Source organism: Protopterus annectens, chromosome 1.part0, assembly GCF_019279795.1.
Source record: "Protopterus annectens isolate FY-2018-M chromosome 1.part0, PAN1.0, whole genome shotgun sequence".
Lineage (NCBI taxonomy): Eukaryota > Metazoa > Chordata > Ceratodontiformes > Protopteridae > Protopterus > Protopterus annectens.
Window position 1 is genome coordinate 97,370,043 of NC_056725.1, and position 26,734 is coordinate 97,396,776.

The following is a 26,734-nucleotide window of genomic DNA, read 5'->3' on the forward strand; positions in this document are numbered from 1 at the left end:
ACTGAGTCCTCGATGTATCGGTTCCGGACGGAACCGACAAGACAGAAGAAGGTCCGCTTGACGCCGGCTCCGGACATGGAGCCGACGGTTTGGCAGGCTTAGAAGGTTTTTCTGACAGAGACTTGGTAGGAGAACCTTTGGACTTCAATAAGCCCCTTAAGATGAGCTTATTTCTGCGCTCCTGCAGGACTCTTGGGCTAAAAGCATGACAGATGGAACAAGAGTCTTGCAGGTGCAGAGGGCCCAAACAATACACACAAGAAGTGTGATCGTCTGTCAGAGACATCTTCTGACAGCACGAGTCACACTTCTTGAATCTCGATATCTTGGTATCCTTAAGACATGGTACCACAGGAACGGGACAACAAAGTCTAAACAAGTATACAAACACAAACACAACACTTGACAGACACTCTTAAAGTTACTATAATAAAACAAAAATTCCACACACACACACCTACTAAAGGAAACTGTATAAACCTACTGTACAAAAACTACTATAAAAGGGGGGGGGGGTAAAGGCCTAACCACCTTAAGGGTGGAAAATAGTAGGAAAAACTACTAATAAAGGGAGGGAAGACCAGTCGGGAGACTACTAACACTACCAGAAAAAATCTAGGGAAAAAATATATATCGAAAACTAACTATAATTATAAAAAATTTTAAATACGACCTGGAGCCAGTGAAAACGCAACCTCGTAGCTGAATCGGCAAACGAGATCCGGGTATATGATGCCTAGCATTATGGGACATAGCATAGCCTCGAGCCGGTAAAAATAGCTCTCGAGCTTTAGTATCCTCGGCTCCGAACCCCATCCAGCAAGAATGAAGGCGAGATTGACAACTTAACATCTTTAATTAACTTTTAACAACTTTTTACCACAAAAGTAAAAAGTGCTCTTCTGTTTTTCAGTACATAAAAGTCACAAGGCTTAATTGTTTTTAGAAAAACTAAATTTAAATACCTTTGAAAGTAACATGGAAGATTTTTCCCTGAGGGGGCTTTATCTGCCCCACAAAGGACCGTTAGCTGTCAATCCTCAAAGCTTGTACAGGAGTTCTATTCTTGGCAGAAAGAAAGCTCTGAAGGTCTTCGAGCCTAAACCTGTTTGGGTTTGGTTGCAATTTATACAATGAACAAGCAGAGAACAGCAATTATGACCTACACTGTAGCCTGATGATCCTAAACTTTAGTCAAAAGACACAGATAATTGAATGGGTAACATAAGAGACAAAACAGACACACAAAAATATTTGTTAATTTTACTTTTTCCAGACTATTTGAATTGAGCAAATAGGTTTCATTCAAATGACTGGCAAACTATTTACCATATTTGGCCTAGTGGCTCTACCACAATTTTTGACTATTTTTGCCTACCCCAAAACACCACTCAACTGTTCATACCCCAGCAATGTTATAACTTAAAAGTAAAGAAAAACTTGCCTTCCTTTCGGTATAGAAAATACAGGTTGTTCACAGTTATCAGGTTGCACCTCTTTATGATTCATTGCTTTGTCTTGGTTCCACATCTGTAAAGAGGAAAAACATTTTTATATTTTTCTTGCTGTTAACAAAAATTATTCAAAGAATATAAATACTAACACATAAACATTCGGATCAATTTACTAGGTGTCAGAGGTAAGATAACAAAGACTGTTGTTTTTCCAACACAATGGGCAGCAAACACTTGACATAAATGCCCTGTCTGCTACAAGGCCCCAACAGGCAAAATCACAGTATATGCATAATGAAATCCTCTGCCTGTATGTGCAATCTGAAAGTATAAGTAATGGGTATTCTGGCTTGTATATACATGAAACTGGGAATTTCTTGAGATCTGTATCTACCCAGTCTTCCAAATAATAAGTTTAGAAAGGTATATCATGGAAGAGAGGCTCCCATGCAAACACTAGTAGTTGCACATTATAAACTGATAGCATATTGGTTTATTTTACTTCTTCCAGTCTATGTGAATTGACTAAATGGGTTTCATTTAAATGACTGGCAAACAAATTTACCATATGGGGGGGCTGCACTCATGAGTGTGTCATCCTTCAGATAAGCTGTTAAACACATGCCTCATTTGCCTGAGTAACTGGTAGTTCAGTTTGATAAAAGATCCGACAGCACCCATAGAAAAGAGTAGGTTCCTTTATTTATCTACAATATATTTACAAATGCACAAATATATACATATACAAATCTATTTACATATATTCATAACTTTCAATATAATCATACTAAATATTCATGCCTATTAGACAGACCCCCATTCCTATTTCCATAACCACCATCTGATTTTACTTTATACTATTGCTAAAATAAACATAATTTCTTTTATTCTTTCCTTCTATATAACCCTTACAACATTAAATAACTTATCTATTCTGTTAACATATTTACTTCTATTCTTGTAATATCTATATTCAATTATATCCATGTTTATTTTATCCACGTCTTTTATATCTTTGAAAAAATCTGCTTTACATAGTTTTCCCTATAACTTTTTTACTCTTTTGCATTTAAAAAAAAAAAGTATGTACTTACCATAACGTTCCATGTGAGTTGTTCATCTCACCTTCATTCTTACACATGGGTTCGTCGGATGCTTTCACAAGCTCAAGATCTTAGAGTAGCCCGAGGCCAAGTCCCTATCCCATGATGCTCTCTGTCTCACCTCAGATCCAGTTTGTTGATCCCAGTATGTAACCTATATAACACCTAACAGATACTCCAGCCTGACTAAGAAATGGCATAACAAGACTCACCAGACCGCAAGTCTTATTCGTTCTTCAAGAAACCTGGAGGGGGAAGGTGGGTGGGAATGTAAGAATGAAGGCGAGATGAACAACTCACATGGAACGTTATGGTAAGTACATAACTTCTTTATGTGAAGTTTTTCAATCTCGCCGTTCATTCTTACACATGGGTAGTATCCCAAGCACCCTAATCCTGGGTGGCTCATGGGAGAATATTCCTGAGGATAGTGGAACCAAAGGAAACCCTGCCCCTGGAAGCCCTATCTACTTTGTAATGAGTGATAAAGGTATGTGGCTTAGACCAAATGGCAGCTGCACATATGGTGTCCAAAGGCAACCGAGCCGCATAAGCTGAAGAAGTAGAAACAGGCCTACTGGAGTGCGCTTTCATGCCATGTTCTAACAGTTGATTCACTGAAGCATATGCAAATTTTATGCATTCGGTTATCCATTTGGAAAGGGTAACTGGCTACTGCTAACCCTCTCTTAGTGTCACAGCATGAGAAACAAAGATTTGTTCTGATTTCCTGAATTCCTTTGTTCTGTCCAAATACAATCTTAATTGCCTGTGAACATCAAGCTTATGCAACATATACTCCAACTTGTTAGAATGGTTACTGAAGAAAGTTGGGAGTTCGATAGTTTGATTCAGGTTAGATTCGGAACACACCTTTGGCAGGAAAGAAGGGTTGTCCTCAGTGACACGCTGTCGGGATGGAACACCAAATAAAGGGGTTTGAGAGATAGGGCCTGAAGTTCGGATACTCTATGTGCTAAGGTAATGGCTAACAAGAAAATTGTTTTCCAAGAGAGAAATTTTAAATGGCAGGACGATGCAGGCTTAAAGGGAGGAAGAATAATCCATGACAGCACAAAATTCAGATTCCAGGGAGTAAAAGGTTGTCTAACAGGTGGTCTAAGATGAATGGTACCCTTTAAGAAGGCCCTACATAGTCTGTGAGATATTAGGTTACAGCCTTCAGATCCGAGGTGGAAATTCGAAATTGCAGCCAACTGAACTCTTACAGTGGCAGCTGCAGCACCTTCATGAAAAGGTTTAGTCAGAAATTCCAGAATACTAGCAAGTGGGGCAACGTACGCGTCAATATTATTCTGGGAGGCCCAAAAAGCAAAACGCTTCCATTTACTGGCATACAACTTTCTAGTGGAAGCTTTATGAGAAGATACAAGAATATGCTGTACCTCCGAGGAAAAGTTGTGTGACCTGGCTAAGTTGGGAATCAGAGAAGCCAAACTGTCAATCTGAGGAAATGAAGAGAGGGATGAAGAGCCCCTGACGAATGTGTCAGTAGTTCTGGAACTGGGTCTAGAATTCAAGGTTCCTCCGGTTGGATAAGAGTCGAAGGAAGGAAAAAGTACAGTCTTGTACCTACCATAAATGTAGATGTCCGAACTGGATAGCATCTGCAGTCATAACAACAGGGTTGTCCTGTCGTCAGGCAGCCCTTCAGTCGGCCGGATTCCAAAGTCCGGGTCCGGCTTCGGCTGATGTCGCACTTCACCCGACGTCATCTCTGCTGGTCCTCGGGTATAAAGGCATCAGCCGACGCCATTTTCCTCAGTGTTTCTTGCCCCAGATGCCAGTTGCCCTCTTGAAGGCTAAAATTTGGATAAATGCCAATGTTTCCAAAAAGATAGAGGTAAACACAAAAATAAGCATGTATGTACATATATGCAAACAAATACACCATAAAAGACTCCCCCCACCAGCTAGCTATTAGGAGGGTAAACACCCTAGGAGTACCACAGGGGAAGGAGGGAGGTAATCTGACTGCAGATGCTATCCAGTTCGGACATCTACATTTATGGTAGGTACAAAACTGTACTATGTCCTTCATGGATGCATCTGCAGTCATAACAACTGGGTAGAATACCATAGCCAACTAGGGAGGAGGAAAAACTAGATTATGGTGTGTTTAAGATCCCTTGCAGTACAGCAGTGGCAAACCCTGCTCGGGATCTGGAATATAGAGGCAAATTATAATGCTTGGCAAATGTATGCACGGAGGTCCAAGTAGCCGCCTCAATAATGTCTTTGGTTGCCACTCCTCGTAAGAAGGCTGTGGTAGTGGCTGTTGCCCTTGTAGAATGAGGTCTTATGTTCTGTGGAATTGGTTTTCCATGGAAGGAGTAACAGAATCGTATGCAATTTCCTATCCATTTGGAGATTGTCTGTTTGGAAATAGCTTTTCCTTCCCTTCCTGTTGCATAGGCTACAAAAAGCTGGTCAGTTTTTCTGGTACTTTTGTTCTGTCCAGGTAGTAGCGTAGCTGTCTATGTATATCCAAGGTATGCAGTATTCTTTCCCCTCTGTTTTGTGGGTTGGGAAAGAAGGTAGGTAGGTGGATTGCCTGGTTTAAAGACACTCTGGATACCACTTTAGGCATAAATGTAGGATTAGTCCTCATGGACACTCTATCTTGGTGGAAGATTAGGAAGGGCTGTACTGCCATTAGGGCCTGAAGTTCAGAAACCCTCCTGGCTGAGGTTATTGCCAGTAGGAAAGCAGTTTTCCACGATAGATGCTGTAGGTCTGCTGTTGCTGCTGGTTCAAAAGGTGATAGTGTCAGCTTTTCTAGCACAAAGTTCAAGTCCCAAACTGGCAATGGTGGTTTCCTTGGAGGTTTTACATTCTTGATTCCTCTGAGGAACTGCCTGAGTAAAGGATGTGAAAAGACAGGTGGATCAAAGCTGTATTCTGCTGATATAGCTGATGCATGTATCTTGATGGAGGAGTAGGACAGGCCTGTATGCAGAAGTTCTGCCAAATACTCCAGAATGTTAGGCATATCTATGTTTGACACATCTTTTCCTCTTTCAGTACTCCAAATGACAAACCTTTTCCATTTTCCTGCATAGTTCCTTCTTGTTGAAGGTCTGCGGGCTTCACGAATAATATCTTTGACTCTTTGGGAAAGTTCTGGATTAGCTGCTGCTATGTGATGTTCCATGCAGTCAGTTGCAACGTTTTTAGGTTTGGATGCATGATGCTGTAGTTGTTCTGAGTTAACATCAAAGGCATCAGGGGTATTGGCCACATATTGTTCCGAGACATGCTCCTCAGCAGTGGGTACCAGTGTTATCTTGGCCAGTTTGGAGCTATCAGGATTATCCTTGGACGTTCTTCCTTGATTTTTAGTAATACCTTGTGTATCAAGGGAAGAGGTGGGAATGCATATGCTGTTAGGCCTTTCCAGCTGAAGGAGAGCGAATCCACTTTCCATGCCAGTGGGTGGAATGCCCTTGTGCAGAATTTTTTGAGCTGGTGATTGAGAGGGGAAGCGAATAGATCTATCTGAGGCATTCCCCATTTCTTTGAGATGGTCTTGAAGATGTCCGGGTGTAGCATCCATTCGTGGGCATCCGATGTGGTTCTGCTTAATATGTCTGCTAGAGTATTCTCCTTTCCCGGTACAAATATTGCCTGTAACTGGATGTTGTAGCTGAGTGCCAGGTTCCACAGCTCCAAAGTCATTCTGCATAGGGGGTATGAATGAGTGCCTCCCTGTTTGTTGATGTACCACATGACTGTGGTGTTGTCTGTCCTTATCATCAACTGGCCCTCTTTGAGAAATGGTTTGAACTTTTGGATTGCCAGTTTTACTGCCAGCATTTCTTTTAGGTTGATGTGCAGGTGAAGTTGATCCTGCGTCCACAATCCTTGCACGCATTTGTCCAGCATGTGGGCCCCCCATCCTAGGTCTGAAGCGTCTGTTGTGATGGTCTGGTTTGCTTGACATCTGCGAAAGGGTAGACCTGGGTTTGACTGGCATGCTTGAGCCCACCATAGGAACTCCTGTTTTAAGCATGGAATTAGTGGAATTTCTGTTTCTAGGCTGTGCCTGTGTTGGGACCATAAATTCTTTAGGTACCACTGTAGTTTTCTCATATGTAGTCTGGCAAGTGGGACCAAGATTATGCATGATGCCATGAAGCCCAAGGCCTGCATTACTTTTCTTGCTGTTAACTTGTTCTGTTTTGTTAGAGCCAAGAAGTAAAGAGGGAGTTCTTTGTGTTTTTCTGCAGTTAGGAATGCCATTTGTCTTACTGTGTCCAATTCCGCCCAAGAATGTCCTTGTTTGGGATGGTATCAGCCTTGATTTTTGTAAATTGACTGTGTATCCCAGTGCTTGTAGCAAGGAAATGACCCTTTGTAAATCTGTTGTCAGCTTGCTTTTGTTGTCCCCTTGTATTAGGCAGTCGTCCAGGTATGGGTAAATTTGAATTCCTGTAGTCTGCAGTGGGCGATTACTGATGCCAGGCATTTTGTGAATACTCTGGGCAGTAGATAAGCCAAAGGGCAATGCTGAGAATTGATAATGCTCTGATCCTGCAAGAAATCTGAGGTATCTTCTGCAGATTGGTCGAATGGGGACGTGCAGGTATGCCTCCTTGAGATCTAGAGTTACCAGCCAACACTCCTTGCCCAGCATGGGAAGAAGTTGCTGTAGGGTCAGCATTTTGAATTTTGGGACAATGATGCATGTATTTAAGGTGGACAGGTCGAGAATAGGTCTCCAACTTTTTTCCTTTCTTGGAACTAGGAATAGTCTGGAGTAGAATCCCTTTCCTTGTTCTGTTGTTGGCACTCTTTCCACAGCTCTCATGTTTGCTAATTGCATTATCTGTTGTAGAGCCTCTGTTTTTTGATTTGGAGGTAGGTTTGGCATTCCTCTTTTGACTGGTAAAGTGTGGAAGTGGAACCGGTAACCTTGATCTACGGTTTGTAAAATCCACTTGTCTTTTGTGATATAGTGCCAGTTCTTCGAAAATAAGGTTAATTTGCCACCTAATGGAGCTGCTATTTGTTCCCTGGTAGGCGGATTTAGAGGTAAGTCACTGTGGTTGTGTTGTTGTAGTGGCAGTGGTTGTGTCTGTGCCTCTGTTGTTACCTTGCCACTGTCGTCCTCTGTAGGCACCTCCTCTGGATTGGTTTCTGCCTCTGGAATGTCTATTCCTGCCCCTTTGGGATCTTGTGGAGTCAGGAAAGGACCAATTTTTGGCAGGCCAGTTCCTGCTAAACCTTGGGGGTTGCACCTGCAAGAAATCTTTAACCGTTTGAACAGATTTTGCCTTTTCTTCCATTTTCTTCATTACCTGCTGGGCAGGTGTACCAAACAAGCTGGTCTTATCCATAGGAGCATCTAATAACTTAGCTTTAACATGATCCGGTAAGGCTTGTTCCTTTAGCCATGCATGTCTTCTTATCACTGTGCCAGTCATGGCTGATCTAAATGAAGCCTCCAGTGCATCATAGCCACATTTTAAGGAATGGTTACTAACCTGTTGTATGTTATTTACCATTTCTAATACATATTTCTTATCAATAGAGTCATCAGAGGATAGCTTTTTTGTTAACTGATCAAGCATAAACTCTTGGTATTGTATCATGTGAAACTGACAGTTTAAAGCTCTAGCTGAGAGAGTAGCTGAGGTGTAGACCTTTTGCCCCATCTGTCTAATGACCTGGCTTCCCTTTCAGAAGGAATAGGGGTTTTAGCTGTGGTCGAGGCTACTGCCCTGGGACCCTGGGATATAGTTTCGGGGTCTGCAAGTGGGGCCTTGTAAAGGTGGTGATGAGTGTCTGGTACCCTGTAAAATCTGTCTGGTTTGGCAGGGGCTGGAGGTAAAGAATCTGGTGCAGAGCAGACATCATTGAAGGAATCGTCCACCACAGAGAGGACAGGAGGTATAGCTAAGGGCCTGTGCTGTGGAAGGTGCAGAAAGGTCCTAAGTCTTTTTCTGGAGTCTGAGAAATCCTGCTGCTGCCATTGGAACTGCTCTCGCATGGCATGTAAGGTTTCCCCAAAGGAGAATTCTTCTGGTGGGAAGCAGCTGGAATGGATTCTTCAGCATCTGAGTCTTCATAATTGGAGAAAGGAGCCTCTGGCTGGTCTGTTATGTCTGATTCATCGGCAGAATCATCAGGGGACACAGGCTCGGGGGGCTCTGCCCTAGGTCTCTTCTCTGGGGGCTGAGAGGCCCTGTCTGGGTGAGATTGAGATCCCCTAATTAATGAAATTAAATCTTCTGCCAGAGTAAGCATTTGTGAACTAGAAGAGGGCCTGGTTGTAGGGGTTTAACAGGCACTGTTTTAGTAGTTTTGGCTGCTTTAGCCCTGGCAAAGGCCTTAATGGACATGGCTGCTGGAGGCCTAGCAGCACCACGTGCTGGGGTAGAGACATCCAAGGGAATGGTGTCTGATAAGTCAGTGGCAACCACCGTAGTGGATAAAATTTCTGAGGCCGATTCAAGAGAAGTAGCAGGGGCCTCAGTGGTAGTGATAGATTCAGCTGTACTTTGATCAGTTTTCTCGGTTTCGGCCGAAACCGAGACACTCATGATTTGCTTAACCATGGTTTCGGCCGAAACCGCGGACCGCGAGTGTCGGTCTTTATCTTTGCGTTTTTTAGCAGTTTGGGTAGTCGGAGGATCCGACGGCATAATATACGCAAAAACAAAACCGAAAAACTGTTCAGCAAACTCCGATCGACGCCTAAGCGTTCGTCGGTTGAATGAAGCACAGGCCGAACAGGCTGCTACGTCGTGGGCTGGGCCTAAACAAGGCAGACAATAAGAGTGGAAATCTTTATGAGGTATTTGTTTCCCACAGGTTAAACAATTATTAACTTTTTCTGACATCGGCTGAGGCAAGAAAGAGTCCCCAACGGGGTACTTAGCTTTAGAAGTCTTCGAAGTAGTATTCGGTAGAAGTAATCTCTGGATCCGACCGACCGGCACTTGCGAACAGCTTCTGCTTCGGGCGCCACGCGGCAAGAAAGACTGAGGAAAATGGCGTCGGCTGATGCCTTTATACCCGAGGACCAGCAGAGATGACGTCGGGTGAAGTGCGACATCAGCCGAAGCCGGACCCGGACTTTGGAATCCGGCCGACTGAAGGGCTGCCTGACGACAGGACAACCCTGTTGTTATGACTGCAGATGCATCCATGAAGGACATCCAAATCTGCTGAGGCCAAAATGGGGCTATTAAAATTATAGTCCTCCCCAGGGCTTTGGCTTTCTGTAAGAAATTTGGAATCAGGAGAGTTGGTGGAAAGGCATATAAGAGTCCCGGGGGTCAAGCGTGTACAAGAGAATCCCTTGGGTTTTCCCCTGGTGGGGGATTCAGGGCAAAGTAGCTTCTGCATTTGGCATTCATAGGAGATGCAAACAGGTCGCAGCAAGGCTGGCCCCATCTGCGGAAAATCATCTCCGCAATCTCGTCTTTGAGGGACTACTCATGTGGCATCAGAATGGCTCTGCTCAGTTTGTCTGCGATCACGTTGGATTTCCCTGGGATGTGCATTGCTATCAGAAAGCGCCAGGTGAATACAGCCCACTGCAAAATTCTCAAGGCCTCTTGACATAAGGGGTAAGACTTGGTTCCCCCTTGTTTGCTGATGTACCAGACCACAGACATGCTGTCGGTCTGGAATGCAATCATACCTAGCGGTAGAGAGTCGAGGAAGTACTGCAATGCCAAAAGCACCACTCTCAACTCCAGGACACTGAGGTGCAACCTCGACTGTCTCTGACCAGGTGCCTTGGGCTGTTCTTTCCTGAAAAAGCCCCCCCACCCACCCCATCAGAGAAGCGTCCGTGGTCACCGTGGCTGACAGTGGGGACAGAACAAATGGGCGACCTACTGTTACCTGATGGCTGGTCAACCACCAAAGAAGATCCTTTCTGCAAGAATCTGTAATGGTTATCAAGAATGAAATCAGAAGTTGTTGGTAAGACCACTGGGTGAAGAGCAACCACTGAAGTATTCTCATGCGCATACGCCCCAGAGGGACTGCTATGAGCGTAGCTGCCATGGTACCTAGATATTTCAACACTTGAGAGGCTGGAACTTTTTTCTTCGTCAGAATGTCTGATACCTGGTTTCGAAGAGAGACTATTCTGTCCAGTGGCAATTTTACCATGGCGGTGGTGGTGTCTAAGTCTGCTCCAATAAAGGAAATACGCTGAGATGGTGACAACGTAGACTTGTCAAAATCTATAGTTATTCCTAACTGAGAGCACAGATTGAGTGTGAGATCCCTGGATAGAATTAGTTGAGGCCTGGAGGTGGCGGTAAGGAGTCAGTCATTCAGATACGGAAACATTTGGAATCCTAGATGCATCCGGTGAGCCGTAACCACTGCCATGTATTTGGTAAACACTCTGGGGGCTGTTGTGAGACCAAAGGGCAGTGCTCGGAATTGGTAGTGACAGGCTTCCAGCCGGAAACACAAGTGATCTCTGGATGGTCTGGCCATTTTGATATGACAGTAACCCTCCTTGAGATCTATAGAGCACATCCAATTGCCCATTCCTAGGAATGGATGGATCAACTGAAACGTGACCATCCGGAACTTCTCCTTCTTTATGAAGGTGTCAAGTCTGCTGAGGTCCAAGATGGGCCTCCAGTCCCCGGTTTTCTGTGGAACTAAAAAGAATCTGGAGTAAGCTCCAGATCCTATTTGGTCTGCTGGGATTGGCTGGAAGACTTTTCCTGCAGCCTTTGGATTTCTATGGCTGCTTGATCCCTGAGACTGGGTGGAACATCTGGGATTTTCCTTCTAACAGGTGGGGGTTCTACGAATGGGACGATGGAACCTCTGGTAACAATGCTTTGTACCCAAGAATCTTTTGTAATTTCCAGCCAGGTGTCTGGATACAAAGACAAGTGACCCCCGACTGCCTCCAGAGTAGGACAGTCGGGCCTGCTTTCAGGAGCGCTGTAGGGCTTCCCAAAGAAAGTACAGTTGTGTACACTTACCATAAATGTAGATGTTTGAGTGTATTCACTGTTGCAGTAATCACATTTGGGTTATCTGCTTGCAGTAGCCCTCAGTCGGCCTGATTATCAAAGTCTTGGGTCCTGCGTCGGTTGCTGTCTCATCTTCCGTGACGTCAGGTAGTCAGGAGTATAAAGCATGCAGCCAACGCCATTACATCAGTTTTTCTTGCCCCAGATGTCAGGTGCCCCCCTTAATGGAAGCAATTTTATATATATAGATATATATATATATATATATATATATATATATATATATATATATACACACATACACACACACACGCACGCACACACACACACACACACACACACACACACACACACACACACACACACACACACACACACACACGCACACACACACACCAAAACATCTACATTTATGGTAAGTGTACACAACTGTACTATGTTCTTCGTGTTTCACTGTTGCAGTCATAACATTTGGGTAGATTCCCAAAGCTAAGGATGGGAGGAGGAATTTAGATAGCATTAGGACCAGCTATAAGGCCATGCAAGACTGCAGTGGCAAAGCCAGCTCTGGATTTAAAGAAAACTGGCAAATGGTAATGCTTGGTGAAAGTATGTACAGAACTCCAGGTAGCAGCTTCTAGGATGTCTTTGGTAGGGACACCTCTGAGAAAGGCTGTAGAGGTAGATGCAGCACGGGTTGAATGGGGTTTAATCCCCTGTGGGAAAGGTTTTCCATGGTGCTTATAGCAGAAATTAATGCAATGACCTATCCATTTAGAAATGGTTTGCTTTGAAATAGCCTTACCCTCTGCCCCTGCAGCAAATGCCACCAGCAGTTGTTCAGATTTCCTTTGAGGTTTAGTCCTGTCCAAGTAAAATCAAAGTTGACTGTGCACATCTAAGGAGTGCAGTATCCTTTCCCCTTTGTTCTGTGGATTAGAAAAGAAGGTTGGCAAATGAATGGACTGATTATGAGCCAAACTGGATACCACCTTGGGCATGAAAGAGGGATTGGTCCTGAGGGACACCCTGTCCACATGAAAGATGTGGAAAGGCTCCACTGCCATAAGGGCCTGTAATTCAAATACCCTTCTTACTGAAGTGATTGCTAAAAGGAAAGCTGTTTTCCAAGAAAGAAATTCTAACTCTGCAGTTGCAGCTGTCCCAAAAGGAGGAACAGTGAGTTTTTCCAATACAAAGTTAAGGTCCCAGGCTGGAGTTGGGGCTCTCCTGTGTGGCCTTATGTTTCTGGCCTCTCTGAGGAACTGCTTGAGCAGTGGATGAGAAAAGAGAGGTGGTTCTGTGTTGTAATGAGCTGAAATGGCTGAGGTGTGAATTTTGATGGAGGAAAAGGAAAGGCCCTTGTGAAGCATCTCAGTTAAGTATTGAAGAATCTGAGGAAAATTGGGCGCTGCTGTGGCCATCCCTTGAGTTTGGTTCCAGGCACACAATCTTTTCCATTTTTCAGCATATGGATTTTCTAGTACTAGGCCTCCTTGCCTCCAAAATGACATCCAACACTTGTTTACTGAGGAATGGTAACGGAGAGATTAGGTAATTAGACAGGCTGTTACAAACGTGCCTATAATCACAAACTGAAGAAACGAGCAAAACCAAACAGGTGAACACTCCCAGGATCAATTTAATCACTGCAAATAACGTAAGCAAAGTACAAGACCAAGCTTTCGGTGAGCTCAGTGTCTCACCTTCATCAGACAAATTTACAAGCCAACCAACTTAGTTTATATACAAAACAGTTAATTGATTAATTACATTCAATTATAAAAAACACCTATTAAATTAAAGGAAATTTACATTTACATAATGTTAAAAACCCTTGTCAGCAGAACAAATACAACCTTTAAACATTAAATAAAAACCCTTCTTTACTTTCAATGATGTGAAATGTTAAAATTACACTTTCATATGCATGCATATATATGTATGCATACATGCATATAGAGGGATTTTTTTATATATAAATATATACCGCATATGTGCATGCACATATGTGTGTGTATATAAACACACATATGCCCACACATACGTGTAAACCCTCAAATGTGTGTAACTAAAATACATATCCCAAATCAAAAACTTAATGTTAAATCAATTTGTAGTTGTCTTACTCTGTTGTTAAACAATATTTATTTAAGACAACATTTAAACGTAATTTTAAATATTTTTTGTCTATTGTGTTTTTTATTATTATTTATTATTATTTATGTATTATGTGTTTTTTGTGTGTGCACATACCACAAAAAATGCATGTTTTATAATTATAATAAAAAGTATGTATATGTTAAAATGTATTAAAACCACATGTTAATTAGATCGAAACATTATATCAGGTATAAAATATATAACCCCTATCGGATATAATTGTCAGATTGTAGATTAAAAAGAATGCGTGTTTTTTGTGTGTGTGTGAGCACTGTTATTAATTATTAGTTATGCATAACCATGTGTGTGTATATACACACAAATGTATACATACCCGCACCCATACGCACACACACACGCACGCATACCCTTATACATGTGTGCATAAATATGCATAAATATGCATATACACATGTGTGTATGCACATGCACATGCACGCGTGCACTCACTCGTGCAGGCTACCCCTAATCTACACATCTACCCCTTTTTAGGTTTACCGGATGCTTTGTGTATACACGTGTGTAGATTAGGGGTAGCCTGCACGAGTGAGTGCACGCGTGCATACACACATGTGTATATGCATATTTATGCATATTTATGCACACATGTACAAGGGTATGCGTGCGTGTGTGTGTGCGTATGGGTGCGGGTATGTATACATTTGTGTGTATATACACACACATGGTTATGCATAACTAATAATTAATAACAGTGCTCACACACACACAAAAAACACGCATTCTTTTTAATCTACGATCTGACAATTATATCCGATAGGGGTTATATATTTTATACCTGATATAATGTTTCGATCTAATTAACATGTGGTTTTAATACATTTTAACATATACATACTTTTTATTATAATTATAAAACATGCATTTTTTGTGGTATGTGCACACACAAAAAACACATAATACATAAATAATAATAAATAATAATAAAAAACACAATAGACAAAAAATATTTAAAATTACGTTTAAATGTTGTCTTAAATAAATATTGTTTAACAACAGAGTAAGACAACTACAAATTGATTTAACATTAAGTTTTCTTTGATTTGGGATATGTATTTTAGTTACACACATTTGAGGGTTTACACGTGTATGTGTGGGCATATGCGTGTGTGTGTTTATATACACACACATATGTGCATGCACACATATGCGTGTATATATTTATATATACAAAAAAATCCCTCTATATGCATGTATGCATACATATATATGCATGCATATGAAAGTGTAATTTTAACATTTCACATCATTGAAAGTAAAGAAGGGTTTTTATTTAATGTTTAAAGGTTGTATTTGTTCTGCTGACAAGGGTTTTTACCATTATGTAAATGTAAATTTCCTTTAATTTAATAGGTGTTTTTTATAATTGAATGTAATTAATCAATTAACTGTTTTGTATATAAACTAAGTTGGTTGGCTTGTAAATTTGTCTGATGAAGGTGAGACACTGAGCTCACCGAAAGCTTGGTCTTGTACTTTGCTCACGTTATTTGCAGTGATTAAATTGATCCTGGGAGTGTTCACCTGTTTGGTTTTGCTCGTTTCTTTAATTAGACAGGCTGTCAGGTTCAGGGTTTGAAGCTGGGGGTGCAGAATCAGGCTCTTCTGCTGAGACAGCAGGGTAGGGGTCTGAGGCAGGTGTCATGGGGCCAGCTGTGACACACTGCGCAAGAGGGGGTGCACCAGTGTTGGCTTGGCCAGTCTGGTGCAATCAGCATCATCCTTGGTTTGTCCTGTTTGATCTTTAGTAGTAATTTGGAGAGAAGAGGCAGAGGAGGAAAGGCATAAACTGATAGATTTTTCCAGCTGAAGGACAGAGCATCCACTTTACAAGCTTGTTAGTGAGGAGTCCTTGTGCAGAATTTGTCCAATTGGCAGTTCTGGGGGGAGGCAAACAGGTCTATATGTGGGCTCCCCCATTTGTTGATCAACATGTTGAAAGTCCGTGGTTCCAGTTTCCACTTTTGTGGATCCATGAGATTTCTGCTTAGTTCATATGCCAGTGTATTTAGCTTTCCTGGCAGGAACTGAGCCTGTAGGCGCACTTGATAGCTCAAGGCTGTGTTCCACAGAGCCATGGCTAGTCTGCAGAGGGGGGTAAGAATGAGTACCCCCCCTACTTATTTATGTACCACATAACAGTGGTGTTGTCTGTCTTTACCATTAACTGTCCTGGAAGAATGTGGTTCTTGAAAGCTGTCAGAGCATTCTGTACAGCTAACATTTCTTTTTGATCGATATGCAGGTGCATTTGACTTGGGTTCCATTTGCCCTGAATGCACTTCCCTGACAGGTGTGCCCCCCATGCATAGTCTGATGCGTCTGTTGTTAGCGTTTGGGTGGCAGAGGGGTAGAGTGAATGGTAGTCCCTTGTTTTGGTGGCAGGCCTCTGCCCACCAAAGGAATTCTAACTGTAGGCAAGGTATGATAGGAATCATTGCTTCTAGATCCTGAGAATGTTGACATCATAGGCTTTTTAGATAACATTGTAGTTTCCTCATATGCAGTCTTGCATATGGAATTAGTAGAATGCACGAGGCCATGAACCCCCAAGGCTTGCAGTATTTGCTTTGCAGATAGCAGGGTTTTTGTGGCCACTAGTTTGAAGAAAGTTGTCAAATTAATTTGTTTCTCTGGGGTGAGGAAAGCCATCTGGGAAGTTGTGTTCAAGCCTGCTCCCAGGAATATAATTTGTTGACAGGGTAAAAGATGTTATTTCTTTTCGGTTATGGTGTACCCCACACAAATTAACACCTTTTGTACAAATGCCAGATGATTCAAAAGTATGTATTGGCTTTCTGCCTGAATTAGACAATCGTCCACGTATGGCTATATTTGAATATTTCTTTGCCTGCAAAATGCAATGACTGGAGCTAGGCACTTTGTGAATATCATGGGCGCAGTAGATAAGCCAAAGGGCAGTGCAGAGAACTGATAGTGCACACAGCCTGCTTTGAAGCGTAGGTATTTTCTGCAAGATTCCCTGATTGTGATGTGCAGGTAGGCTTCCTTTAAATCCAGTGTCGCCAACCAGGCATCTTGGCCTATCATGGAAAACAACTGGTGAAGTTAGCATCCTGAATTTTGGAATCACTAAAAAGGTGTTTAGGATGGACAGGTCCAGGATAGGACGCCATGAGTTGTCTTTTCTGGGTACCAGGAAATGTCGAGTAGAAACCTTGTCTCTTTTCCTCTTTTGGTGCAGTCTGAATAGCCTTTAATCTTAAGAGAGTACTTGCTTTTGAGCCTCTGCCCACTGATTTGGGGGTAGATCTGGCCAACTGTTTGGGGTTGGTAACGTGTGGAAGTGAAATCTGTATCCTTGGGAAACTATGTTTAAACCCCATTTGTCCTGGGTAATGAGTTCCCAATTTTTTGCTTGCAGAACAATCTTTCCCCCTAAAGCAGTCAGTTGAGAAGTGCTTGGAAGTTTTAAAGTTAAGTCATTGAGACAGCTTACCATATGGGGGAGTCTTACTACTCCCTGATTTGGAAGTGGGAGCCCCCCACTGATTAGTCCTGTGCGACTGGGTGTTCTACTGGTTCTGGGTTTGAACTGAGAAGGCCTGGAAGAGGCAGGAAAGGACCAATTTTTTTGAGGGCCAATGCCTACTAAATCTTGGAGACTGCACTTGTAAGAAATCTTTAACAGTTTGCATAGATTTAGCTTCTTCCTCCATCTTTTTAAGAACTTCTTCTGCTTTGTCGACAAACAGGCGGTCCTGATTTGAGGGAGCATCCAGCAATTTAGTTTTAACATGATCTGGCAAAGATTGCTCCTTAAGCCAAGCATGCCTCCTAAGTACAGACGCGGTGACAGCAGTCCTGCAAGATGCCTCTAGTGAATCAAAACCACATTGCAAAGTATGTTTTCCAACCTGTTCAGTAGAATGCATTAAATCCTGTAAATCCTTATTTTCAGCACAATCAGGAATCAACACCATTTTCTGTTTAAGCAATCCAATAATATGCTGCTGATACTTTAACATATGAAACTGGCAATTTAAGGCCCTTATGGTCAAGGTTGCAGAGGTGTATACCTTCTTACCCCATCTATCTAGGGCCCTGGAATCTCTATCAGAGGGGGTAGGATTTCTGGCAGTAGTAGCCTTGATGCACTTGGGTCCCTGTGAAATGGTATCAAGATCCGCAGTAGGATTTTTAAAAAGGAACTTATGAGAATCAGGAACCCTTTAATATCTATTAGGTTTTCTGGGAGCAGGAAGTAGAGAGTCAGGGGCCAAACTAGATTCCAAAAAGGCATTGTCAGCAATGTCCAGCACATGAGGGATATCTAAAGGCCTGTGTTGGGGCAGGAGAAAGAAATCTCTAAGCCTCTTTTTAGAATCAGAGTAATCCTGGCTTTCCCAGTGAAAATGCTCCCTAAGAGTATGCAAGGTTTCACCAAAAGAAAAATCCTCTGGAGAAGAAGCAGAGGGAATAGAGTCCTCTGCATCAGAATCCTCATAGGTAGATAAGGGTAAATCCTGGTCATCAGTGGAGACAGGAATTTCAGAACCCTGGTCAGAAGGATCATAAGCAAATTTAGTCCTAGGTCTCTTAGAGGGGGAAGGTTGGCTTCTCCTGATTAAAGTAATAAGGTCTTCAGCCATTCTTATCATTTGTTTTTTAGGCATAGAGGCCTGATCATACAGTCTGGACATCGGTTTCCTAGGAATGGTTCGAGTTTTAGGCCTAGAAGAAGAAGATGGCATCTGTTTAATATGCAAGTCAGTAGGCCTGAATACACCTTCAAAAGCCGGTGCCTGCACAGCGGCTCCGGACCCATCCAAGGTACAGACATCCGCAGGTTACACAGTTGAAGCATCTTGCGGCATACCGGACTCCAAATGGGTCTCAGTAGAGGCCTGCGAATCTGAAGTAGCAGGTATCAGGGGCTGCGAAAGCCCTCACCTAGTACTGGCGAACTGGTGACTAGCTTAGGAGAAGCGTCGTCGGCAGCTTTAGAACTAGGCGGCCTGTCTCTATTTTTATCTTTGCGATTTTTCGGACAGTCGGTAGTCGGGTGGCTTACCGAAGACATATCTGGATAACTGAACCGAGTGCTAAAATATTTAGAAGGAAAAATGTACCAACGACGAATAGTTTGTGGTTTAAATAAGGCACAAAACCGACAGTGAGGTACGTTGTGGTCAGGGTCTACGCAAGGAATACAGTACGAATGAAAATCTTTATGAGGTATTTGCTTTCCACAAGAAATACAATTATTGACTTTTACTGTCATCGGTTTAGCGCAAGAAAAACTTTCCCCAAAGGGGTACTTAGCTTTAGTTGAAGACTTGTGTTCTGAACCTCAAAAACGAAAACTTCAGGAATCGGCCGACCGGCACTTGCGAACTCCTCCTGCTTCGGGCACCGCACGGCAAGAAAGACTGATGTAATGGCGTCGGCTGCATGCTTTATACCCGACTACCTGATGTCACGGAAGATGAGACAGCAACCGACGCAGGACCCAAGACTTTGATAATCAGGCCGACTGAGGGCTACTGCAAGCAGATAACCCAAATGTGATGACAGCAACAGTGAAACATGAAGAACATCTGATCTCTGTCGCCCTGGTTTTGTGGACCACCTCTGCCTCCGGGGCGGCGTCTTCCATTATTACCCCCTCCTCTGCCCCTGGAAGGGGGTTCACTACATGTGTTGTGGAAAGCTCCTTAGGACTTCCAGAACCACATTTTTCCACCTTTTTGCTCTTTGGAGGTACGGTCTAGTAGGGGTGGAAAAACGGACTCCTATGGCAGATAGAGTCTTTCCATCTTGCTCACACCTAGTGAGGGTCTCCTTGACTTTGGGCCCGAAAAGGGAAGAGCTGTCAAATGGGATATTAACAAAGAAAGACTTGAGGGTTCCGCAAAGGAGCATAACCGCATCCAGGAATGTCTCCAAAGAGCCACTTCTGAACCATCTGCCGGACTCAAACCATCGGCTGCATAAGAAATGAGCCACATGGATGAGTTAACTATGGAATTAAGAGTATTAAGCTGGGCTGTCACCTTCTCAGAGACACCGCCATCTGTACTACCCTGCAGAGTATCTCCAAGCTCTTTTAGGAGATTGCTTTGAAGATGGGTAAAATGAGTCAAGTAGTTGAGTGATCGCACAGCAAAAGTCGCAGAAATAAAGATGCATTTCCCATACCTGTCCATAGCCCTGAAATCTCTATTAGGAGGATGGACAGTAGAAGAGGTTTCAGACATCTTTCTTGGTCACCGCCGCCACCACCATGGCATCAACCGGCACTCCCCTGGTAAGGAACATTTTATCTTGGGGGGATGTAATAAATTTGTTGGGCGTCCGAGGGACAGGTTCCATAGTATCAGGAGACTCCCATACCCTTCAAGCAACCAATTCCATTAGTTCATCGAAGGGTGGAGTCACCCAGGAGGTGGAGGGTTGAGACCCAAAGGCCTTCAGGAGCAGCGACTCATCATCAGTAGGGGTAACGGACTGCCATCCACCCCTCTGCTTAAGGACGTCAAGGATATCAGCAAAGGAGATATCCTCCGAGGGGGACTGTGGGGACCCTTCTGACTCCTATAAATCGGTGTCTGTTGTAATAGACTCCTCCGGGGAGTCCAAATGCCTCCTCTTGTAAAGTTTCTTCCTGGGAATCTCATCAGCGGGGGCTTCTGGTGAGGTCTCAGTAGAACATGCGTCACCCAATGGAGTTACCTGAGGCTCTGGGTCTCGACGTTTTACAGGGACCTGTGATGTAGAAGTAGAAAGCGAACTTTAGGGGAGGAAGAGGAAGGCCCTGATAACATGTGAGTCTTGGAAGATATAACCATCCCCATAGCATCGAAGGCTGCCGGTTCCGAAGAAGACGGCAACCTCCCTGGCGCCGAAACAGTGGGCTCCGACACAGAGGAAGGAGCCGAGCTCATCCGTGCCGAAGCTCCAAGAGGAAGGATCGGAACGGACACATCGGTTCGAATCTCCCCTCTGGAGCCGACCAGAGAGTGTCGGCTCCCAGACTCCTCAAATGGCACCAAAGTAGTCCAGGTTGACGGATCCGATAGCACTGGAACAGGCATCGGCTCGGAAGGATCCACAATCATCAGTACCCCCTCCCCCAGCTCCGAAGGCCCGGCTTGGCTCAGAGGAGGAGTAGTCACAGCAGGTACAATGGTCTTTGGCTCCAAAACCGTTTGAGTTGAAGCCGATAATAATTTGGCTACTGCCGGGTTCTCAAGAAGCTTCTGCACCACTCGCTCCACATCGATGAGGGTTCTCAAAGAACAAGTCAAAGGTATCTATGAGGCCACGATTGCAAAATGGGTGACCTCAAGGTTTTGGGGACCGGCTCCGAAACACTGACTCGGTGCACAGCTCCAAAGACTGCAGAGCCAGCGAATGCACCTTAACAGAAATGCTTGAAGCCGATGACTTGTGCTCCGGCAAAGCTTTAGAGGACTTCGACCCCTTCGATGACTTGGAAGCCTGGTCAGCCTTGTCCAAGGACTCCTGAAATTCTGGTTTCAGCAAACCTCTGTCCACCAGTTTTCTCCTGCGCTCCAGTAGCACCCTGCTGCAAAAAGAGTGGCAAATGGAGCAATCCTCCTGGAGATGGACTGGCCCCAAACAATAAACACAATTAACATGTAAGTCAGTAATCAACATTTTCTGTCCGCACATAGGGCAATTTTTAAAACCTGACTTTTGTTTCTCCCTCTGATCAGCCATATCAACAACAAAAAACGAAGCACCAATCAGAAAGCAATCTAGAAATGCTATGTAAACCATACTAGATGGTAACAGCTATTACCACAGCACACACACCGCAAACTCTACCGAAATCTATAGAACTAGCAAATCTATGTATATATATCTATATACCTCTAACACTAACTACAATTTACTAACTTCTAAGGTATCTATTATGAAAAACTACCAAAGGATAGGGAAATACACTGTTTAGCAACAACTAAAGCGCGACCAAAAGGCCTAAGAGCAGCAGCTCTTAAAAGACGAAAATCTCGTCAGAAGGAAAGGCAAGGATAATGCTTGAACTCAAACGAAGGCTAACTAGCCCCAAAAAAAAAACACTGACTGGAAAAAAATGCAAAATTTTTGATATAAAGATAATAAGAAACAAAAATACTGGCCCGAGCTTTCTCTCCACCTCCGATCTGTTGCAGCAGCAAACTAGATCTGAGGTGAGACAGAGAGCATCATGGGATTGGAACTTGGCCTCGAGCTACTCCAAGATCTTGAGTTTGTGAAAGCGGCCGACTCGGCTCCGAACCCATGTGTAAGAATGAACGGCGAGAATGAACAACTTCACATCACCTGTTCCGTTGTTTCTTCTTTTTGATAATGTAAATATATTCTATCACTTTTCCTTTTATATGGCATATTTCCTTTTACTGGTAATTTATCTATTATCAGTCTCCACAAAAAATCTTGACATTACACTTTCAGATTACACCAGTTCCTTCTTTTTAATAGCTTTAATTTTTTTTCATCTGTTACATTTTCCCGTGGTTTTACATAGTACTGTTTTATCATTACATTTTTACACTACAGTTTCCTATCTTTTTCTATATCATCAACTTTTATGTTCCACAAAAATATTTTTCTTGCTAATATTTTATTTCCTCATTTCTACACTATTTTCTTTTACACTATATCCCACAATGTATCATAATATATTTATACAATTTCTCTACTAAACTCTCTTTTTCATTTATCCACTAATACTTTATGCAAATTTAATGAAGCAGCATATACATCTACATTAATTAACTCTAAAACTCCTTCATTTACATACAAAACTCCTCATGTTATGTAGTCCAATCTCGCCTACATTCTTACCCGTGGATTCGGAGCCGAATGTCGGCTCCAACTCAGCCATACTTTTTTAGCTCGAAGTCTTTCTATTGGCTGGGCTAAGATGGTATCCCATGCTGCACTGCTCTCTATTCCCAGATCTCATTTGCCACTTGTGTAGCTCGGACGTGGTCTCGCTCTTGGCTGTAGCGAAGTACCCTTTTTCTTCATCAGAGAAGTTTTTTTAGAAAAAAGCTATTTTAATAGCTATTGTGTGTGCTCTTGTCTGTATTGCTGAAAAGTTGTGTTTTTGATTGTTTATTCTGTGGTATCCCACTAGCTGTTTCCAACGGGATAGGCCCGTTTCAATTAGAGGACCTAGTCTGTCCCCTTGCTTTCCCTGTGTTCTAAAAGTTTCCCAGGACTAAAACTGTTTAAATTAGAGGAATTAGTCCTCCCCCACTTGTGTTTTTGTCTGAGGATCGTTTAACTTAGAGATCTTGTGGTATTCTGTCTGTTGTAGGCTTTTTCCTGCCTTGTGACTGTTTGACCATTGGCCAATTTATTTATTTATTTATTTATTTATTTTTCAGTGGTTTATTGTTGTTGGTTAACATTGGTCGATTTATTTATTTATTTATTTATTTTTCAGTGGTTTATTGTTGTTGGTTAACTATGTCCAAAGATACTAAGGAGCATAAGCCCTCGCGCTTCAAGAAATGCTCTAGGTGTAGTTATAAAATGTCCATTACCGATGGGCACTCTGTCTGTGTATATTGTCTGGGAGCGATTCACCTCCAGGAATCGTGCAGTTTCTGTCATGCCTTTAGTCCATGAGTTCTTCAGGAAAGGAAGAATAAATTGATTCTGAAGGGACTTCTGAAACCCTCCTTCGAGGAGGGTCTGGAGAGTGCTTCCAGCTCTAAGGCAAAATCCTCAAAAGCAAAAAAGCGATCCTCGGCTCCATCAGTCTCCTCTGAGCCACCGGAGAAAATAGCAAAGTCTGCTTCGACATCCTCAGCTCCATTGTCCTCAGGGCCGCAGGAAGTGTCAGTTGTTATGGAACCTGCTTCGGCTCCAATCATCTTGGAACCTGTTCAGAGCCGATCACCTAGCATTAGGCCAGTATCCCCTCCTCGCAGGTCCCCTTCAGAGAGGAAGTCTCGATCTCCTTCTCTATCCTCCAAATCTTCCAGGACCTTATCAGATGTGGACGTCGATAGAGTGGTGCAGAGACTTCTTCAATCACCGATACTGGCAAAATTGTTCTCGGCTCCAACCCAGTTGGCGCTGGAGCCAGTCCCTCAACCTGCTTTGATACTTCCTCCTCCGAGTACATCTCAGCTTTCGGAGCTGGAGTGATGTCCCTAGGTCGGTTCCGACAGCCCCACCTGGATTATCGGTTCCGAAGTCAGCTCCGACCTCATCGGCGCCATCCATGGGGTTCAGGACTCAGGATTCTTTGGTCGGACCCGAGGGAGAGGCTTCGGGACACCTCTCGGCTCCTAGTCTCCCTCTCGATGCTTCGGCGCAGGGACGTCTGGCTCCTGTCTTGGCTTCGGAGGCTGGTCGTTCTTCGGACCTGACAGGACCAGCCTTCGAGGCCATGCAGAGCGCGCTGGCCAGGTCATTAGCGGCATCATGCGGGTCGGTCATTCTGTCTCCTACTACACCAGTGCAGGTCTCTGATCGCCATCTATCTCTGGACAGCGGAGCCCCAAGGCCTCAGGGTACCCCCATGAGTGGTCCATATTTTTGAGGACCCTTCAGAGATTTTGGCTGCAGAGCCACTCAGAAAAAGACGTGGAAGAGGAAGCACATAGATTCCCAGGATGAGTCTCTTACATAAGACACCGACCTCGAGTAATCGGAGGGGTCCCCTAAATCATCCTCTGAGGATGTTTCTTTCTCTGACATCCTAGAGATTTTGAAACAAAGAGGTGACTGGCCATCCAAAGCCCCCTCCGAGGAGGAGTCGGTCTTCCTGAAGACCTTTGGTGCTCAGTCCTTCGCCTCCTGGGTATCTCCACCCTTCAACGAGCTTCTGGATTTGGTTTGTCGAAGGGTGTGGGAAACCCCTGACTCTGTGGAACCAGTCCCCAGGAGACCCAATAAATTTTTGTCTGCTCCTCCTGATAAGGAATTTCTGTCCAAGGGAGACCCTGTGGATGCCATGGTGGTGGCAGCTGCCACCCAGAAGGAATTAGCTGAGACTTCTTCCACCTTTCATCCCCTTAACAAGGAGTCTAGGACCATGGACCGGTACGGGAAGCATACATTTTCTTCAGCAACCTTTACCTTACGGTCACTGAATTACTTATCACACTTTACACGGCTCCAGAGAGATCTCCTAAAGAAGCTTGGAGATACTCTCATGGGTAAAGTTTCTGAGGCGGTGGCCCAGACGGTCAACGCTCAGATGTCTACCCTCAATTCCATTGCAAACTCCTCCATGAGGCTAATCTCCTATGCAGCCGAGGGAGCGAGTAAGGCAGCAAATTCAGGAGTTGCTCTTAGAAGGCAGGCCTGGATGCGCCTTTGTCATTTCGTGGAGGCCTTCAAGTCTTCATTCACCGACGCCCCTTTTGATGGTTCCTCTTTGTTCGGAACCAAGGTGAAAGACACTCTCACTAGGTGTGAGCAGGAGGGAAAAACTCTGTCTGCAGTAGAAGTCCGTTTTTCCCTTCCCTCTAGGCCTTATCCCAAGGCCCAGAGAGGGGTGGCAAAATGTGGTTCAAGAAATCACAGAGGTTTTTTTCCGGTGCACAAGGTGAGCCCCCCTCCAGAGGCAGGGGAGAGGGTGGTTATTCAGGGAGACGGCGCCCTAGGGACAGAGGAGGCCCCCGCAACTCGGGAGACCGCGATTCCTTTCGTGGTTCTCTCTACCGCCGCTTCTGATGGAAGGCCCGACTGTGCGTTTCCGGTGCCAGTCGGGGGTCGAACCTCATTATACCCAGAGGCCTGGCAAGACATCACCCAGGACTAATGGGTTCTACAAATAATTTCCAGAGGATATGTCATCCCCTTCTCGTCAAATTCCCCTCCAATCAAGAAAATCCGGGATGTTCCACCCAGTCAAAGGGATTATGCAGCTTCAGAAGTTTCAAAGCTGCTAGAAAAAGGAGGCATCCAACATGTCCCCTCAGACCAGATCGGATTAGGGACTTACTCCAGATTCTTTTTGGTACCGAAAAAGACAGGGGACCTGAGACCCATATTGGATCTCAGTCAATTGAACACCCATGTCCAAAAGTCCAAGTTCCGAATGGTCACATTGCAGTCTATTCTCCCATTGTTTGGAAAAGAAGTGTGGATGTGCTCCATCGACCTCAATGATGCTTACTACCACATACAAATGGACAAGGCATCCAGAAGTCACCTACGCTTCCGGCTGGGAGCCAGTCATTTTCAGTTTCGAGCTCTGCCCTTTGGTCTCACCACAGCCCCCAGGGTGTTAACCAAATGCATGGCAGTGGTGACTGCTCACTTGAGACGTCAGGGATTCCAGTGTTTCCGTATCTGGATGACTGTCTCCTCACTGCCACCACCAGGTATCTACTACTTCAGACCAGGGACGCTACTATCAACCTATGTTAACAGTTGGGCATCACATTGAACTGGGAAAAATCTGCCTTGTTGCCCTCACAGCGTGTCACTTTTATAGGTGCCAAATTAGACACAATCCTCATGCGGGCGTTTCTACCACAGGAAAGAATCAAGAGTCCTACAACAACAGGTTTATGCCTTGCTCCCTCTGAGAAGAGCGAAGGCAAGATGGGTCCTCCAACTGTTGGGGACAATGGCTGCTACAATTATGTTAGTTCCTCTGGCAAGGTTACATATGAGGCTCCTTCAGTGGCTACTCTTTGCCCAGTGGTCTCTTCAATGTCTTCCACTTTCTCACCCTATTCTACTCACAGACATGTGCAAACAGGATCTCAGTTGGTTGCTTTGCACCGACAACCTGAATGCGAGAAAGCCCTTCGTTCCTGTGCCCCCAGTTGCCACGGTGACCACGGATGCCTCCCAGATGGGGTGGGGGGGGCATTATCTAGGCAGGACAGTCCAAGGCATGTGGCAAGAGCAAGAGATGCATCTGCATATCAATGTCATGGATATGAGAGCTGTGCTACTAGCGCTGCAAGCACTTCAGAGTTTTCTTCCTCTCGGGACTATTGCAATCCACTCAGACAATTTGTCAGTGGTGTGGCATCTGAACAAG

At 44.0% G+C, this 26,734-nt stretch overlaps 1 long non-coding RNA gene across 1 annotated transcript in view; it reads right to left on the reverse strand.

The window, feature by feature from the left end:
* Positions 1-1,460: 1,460 nt before the first annotated feature.
* LOC122801222 overlaps positions 1,461-26,734 on the reverse strand; it is a 249,695-nt gene continuing 224,421 nt past the window's right edge. Inside the window, exon 3 of the long non-coding RNA XR_006364677.1 lies at positions 1,461-1,530. This is a non-coding gene — a long non-coding RNA (uncharacterized LOC122801222). The remainder of the gene's footprint in view (positions 1,531-26,734) is intronic.